Source organism: Nelusetta ayraudi, unplaced genomic scaffold (assembly GCF_046127955.1).
Source record: "Nelusetta ayraudi isolate G7.1 ecotype Tasmania unplaced genomic scaffold, CSIRO-AGI_Nayr_v1 ptg000202l, whole genome shotgun sequence".
Taxonomy (NCBI): Eukaryota; Metazoa; Chordata; class Actinopteri; order Tetraodontiformes; family Monacanthidae; genus Nelusetta; species Nelusetta ayraudi.
The window spans coordinates 17,501-22,233 of NW_027466251.1; positions in this window are offsets into that span (position 1 = coordinate 17,501).

Consider the following 4,733-nt stretch of genomic DNA (forward strand, 5'->3'; position numbering starts at 1 on the left):
GCACACGCGTGTAATTAAGTTCCTGATTCACGAGCGACACCGTCTTTTAGGTCGGAGCCGCTGACCCCTCAGGGCCCCGAGACCCTGAGGGGTCAGCGGGCCACCCGACCGACCCACCCTGTGATGGGAGGAGTCACCACCGCTGTCACACGAACAGCAAACTGGCTGCTCATAAATGGGGAAATAATGCAAAAATATCCAGCCCTCAAAAAAAAAATGTGCAGCTGTTTTCTTATTGTTATTTTTGTCATACCTGTAAAACTAAAATGAGAAATTTTGACCTGAATCGGCTCCAATTTCATTTTTAAGAAATAAAATGTTAAAATTGAAATGGTCTCTAAACTTTGATAACAATCAGAGTTTTCCATTTCTTAGGACAAATGGGATTTTTTTTAATTTTTTTTTTTTGCCATTTCAATCACTGTATTAAGAATTGAAGGTTGGACTGCAGTGTGTAGTTTTAATTTGCAGCATTTTTAATGTGCGGTGCCTCGAACCTCTCGGGGATGCAAAAAATTCTCTTTATTTGTCTCCAACGTTTGAGTCGGTGGGACCCAAAGTTGTTACAGGTTTTCTTCTTCTTCTTCTTCTTCTTCTTCTTCTTCTTCTTCTTCCTATTTTGAACAAAAGGGCAGTAATTAAAGACATTAGCCTTCCTTCAAAATCAGACTGGAATCTCAGCCGCTTGTTTCCTCGAACGTCCAGCCGCCTCCTCTCCCTCCTGGCACACTGGCCTGGCGGTCGGGGAGGAAGTGCAGCGAGGGATAATTACTGTCGCCCACAGGGCTGCATTCATCAACCGGCCGCGTCCGTGGCTCATCATTATGTCCCCGCCTCCAGCCCCTCCACCCGCACCAGGACTTTGTGCGGCTGAACCCGCGGTGAGGAACTGGAGGCCGGGGCGGCCGGCCGCTCACGCTGGGTTAATAAACGCTATTAGCCTCCGTCTCTCGCTTCTTAATTTCTCATTTTTAGCCGAGGACGGTCCGAGCGAAGCGACGCGCTCAGTGGCGTTAATCAGAGAAGTCGTGGCGGGACTCCGGCTGGCTTGATTGGAAGAGGTCGACTCACGCGAAGACGCCACTGCTGCCGCCGCCGCCGCCGCCGCGCCCACTTATCATTGTGAGAATAATCACCAGCGACCAGGCGGTGAGCAGGGTTTCCGTAACACTCCTCCGTTAGCTTCCCTCTGCTAATTCTTTTTTACTATTTAGCCGTGCAACAAAACCAGAGCCGTGCGACAACGGACTCTTTCCCTTGAGACCAGCTCATCTTGGACTGAACCCGGCTAAAACAAGAGCCGGCCGCCGCTGCAAAGCCACTTTAGGCTATCAAAAGTTGCCGCTGCGTTCATTATTAAAATGTGTCCCGATGAGACACTTTGCTTAAATGCAATCTCCAAATGGCATACATTAACCGCCGGGACATTTTTCTCTAACCTGCGCTGTGCCGCCGCCGCCGCCGCCGTGGCGGAAAAAAAAAAAAAAAAAAAAAAAAAGCCACGATTGCGATTCGGGCAACAGCCGGCGTCCTCGGCCGCGTCTAATCACATCAGATCCCGACGAAATCAATCGCTAGCCGCCGGCCGCTCGGCAGCTCTCATTTGAAACAGCTCCTTGACACCCGGCGGCTCCTCGGGAGGCCGCGTCACGCAGGAGGCTCCGGACGCAGTCACCTCCAGCGAGGAGTCGCGGCAGCGGCTGGTTGTCATTGGCCGTCCAGCGGCGCCCGGATCGATAGCTTTTCCCTCTCAAGTTCATTCTGACAAAGACAGTCAGCTGTTCAGCGCCTGGCGGCGGCCGGATTAGCTTCGGTATGACGACAACTACTAAAAAAAAAACCACGTAAAAAAACAAGCAGTGTGTTGGCTTTGTGAGAAACCGCTGATATATATATATATATATTTTTTTTTACAAGAAATGTCCCTGGAAATCCAAGAAAAATAAATTGTATTGCACATATACATATATATATATGTATATATATATATATATATATGTATATATATATATATAAGTCTGTACAGTATATGTATACATATATATTTATATACTGTACATATATATCCATGTGCATGGATATATATGTACAGTATATAAATATATAGTATTGTAATCGTATAAAAACAACCTCAAAAACTGCAAGAAAAATGAAAATCATTAAGATTTTCATTCCTTGATGATTAAAAATCATTGTCGCTACAAACACGCAGTGAGGAACTTGTGCGCTCTGTCAGTCCCGGCAGCCCGAAAAAAAGACAAAAAAAAAGAAAAAAGGGAAAAAGATGAAATTTGGCTGCTGTGTTGCGCCGCTCGCCGACTTCAACGGCGGCGAACACCCACAGGGCGCCGGCGGCTCTTCCGCTAGCAGCCGCACTGCACACAGAGGGAAACGCTTCACTCGTCGACAAAACTTTGCCTTTCAAAATGTCTTATCGCCCGTTTGATAAGGAAATTATCCTCCTGCGCTCGTCCCGGTCCCGCGGTAAAACTCCGAATGAAATTACCTCGGCGGACGGGAGGATCGCAGTGGGGAAAAACGAGCGAGAGGGTTGCAATCTGGCTGCCGGGAAAAGACTGCATTGGTTCCTGGTAGACTTTAAAAAAAAACAAAAAAACAAAAGACAATTGAAATTTAGCCCTCTGTTTCCAGCCTGCCTGCTAAAAAACTGATTGGACCTTCCAGATTTCGAGGAGACCAAAAAAATAGAAGAAGATCAAAAAGGGGGGGGCAGAAGAATCGACACCTGGCTGGCTGCCCATACATCTGGGAGATCTGCCCTTTGTGACATCACGAAGAGCTGATTGTCAGGATGACATATTGTTAGCACATGTATATTGTGAAAAGCAGAGCAACATCGAGGACTGAAGGACTTCTCTGGTGTTCTGGGGAGTTTGGTGACACCCTGGAGATGCAGTCCGGTCTGGTGAAGTGTGTGCGTTGTTTGGGGAATCACGTGACTGACCTGCCACCTGCTATCGACCCGTCCAGAGCTTCAGGATTGGAGCTTCGTGCTAGTTGGACGAGTGACTGCCGCCAACCAATCTCCAGAACCCCCCCCCCCCCTGCCCAAAAAGAAAAAACTTTTCTGAAAATGTGTAGAATGAGCAAAAGATGGACAAAGGGATGAACTTCTTCTCATTTTCTGACCAGACAACGTCGGGGGGGCTTTTTTGCAAAGAGACAAAGGGGGAGGAAATTGAGCGGCAGAAACTGCAGCCTGTTTAGCGCCTGAATAAAAACCCAAACAGTCACGTAAAGCAGCGACTACTGGCGGCCCGGCTCAGCTATTATTGTTATTACTAATACAATCATTATTTTTTTCAAAGACAGCCTTGCTTCTCCCAGCCTCGCCTTCCTTACCTCCCCTCGCCTCACGCCCCTCCCGCCTCCCCGCTGCCAAGATCCGGGGATGACTTTGAGTCGGCCTCGGCCCTCCGTCCAGCCGGGGTGACCCCTGTTGGTATCGCAAGCGCAGCAGTCACATTGCTCCGCCATGCGCGCAGATTGCTTACGGAGAACAGCCTGGAACCTTTCATATTTCCCACTCAGCAGTTTTTTTTCTTCCCCGGGATAATTTTGGCAGCCTTTAAGGATATCGCTGCCTTAATAGAGGATAAAAATAAACGGCCGGTGGACGGACAGACGGACGGACGGACGGAGCGACGGCTATATCGGGCGGCTGTAATCTCGTCTCCTGCACCGTCCGGTTCAATGGGATTAAACTTCTCCCCCCCCCCCCCCGCCCCAGTTGCTTCCGAAGAAAGAGGAGGCGGGACTATTTTTAAAAGTTGGGAGGGGGGGGGGGGGGGAGTGGTGGGTCTAAAAAAAGAAAAAAAAGGAGGAGGGGTTAAATTGATTAAAGCATCGGCCACAGTGGGTGTAAATGTCTTCCGAGCGTCTCAGCAGATTTTTACCCCCTGCAGACGATTGTTTGTCCGCACGCGTATTGAAGCGATTCTGACGTACGTGTGTGTGTGTGTGTGTGTTGGAGTTGGGGGAGGTGGAGGGAGGCCCCGTCTAGTTCCTGCAGCGGCAACGAAAAAAATAAATAAAAAAAATAAAACTGAGGGGGAACGGCTTAATTCAATCGGCGGCGCCGCTTTCAAGGCCGCCGGGGAGCCGGTTAGCGTGTTAGAAAGTCGAGGAGGAAAAAAGCTCCAGGAAGTTCTCAGTACCTGGGAAAGAAAGTCGGATCCTCGAGGGCTTCTGCACGCCCCCCACCTCCCCTCCCACCTCCCCTCCTCCCTCTGTGTGATAGTAAAAGCTCGGCACTTCTGGGCCTTGTTGCTTCTCTGTGAGCTCAAATGCCGGATTTTAGTATTTTGCTCCTCCCATGAGAGGGAGTGGGGGGTGGGGGGGAGGAGGTTTTTGCGAGAAGTTAGAGGAGGGTGATGTGAAGTTCAGTGAAAATGTGTGTTTTTGTCCCCCCCCCCCCCCCCCTCACCCATTATTATTTTTTTCCCCGAGTACTCAGCCCTAACTTCTTCGTTTTTTTGTTGAATAAAAGAGGAGAATTTGGATGGAGACGCGCTGTTAGTTGAGGGAGTCGGGGCACAAACAGGTTTAGTTAAGTGTTGGAATAATAATCCCGGTAAAGGAAGACCCTCTTTCTAAACAGGCTTCCTGTGGGCATCTGCCGTCAGCCAACGTTCTGCCAAAACCTGGAGAAAACAGCAACGTCGAGAGCGTGCGCGTGGCGTATAACGCGCACGCCCCCCCCCCTTCCCCCG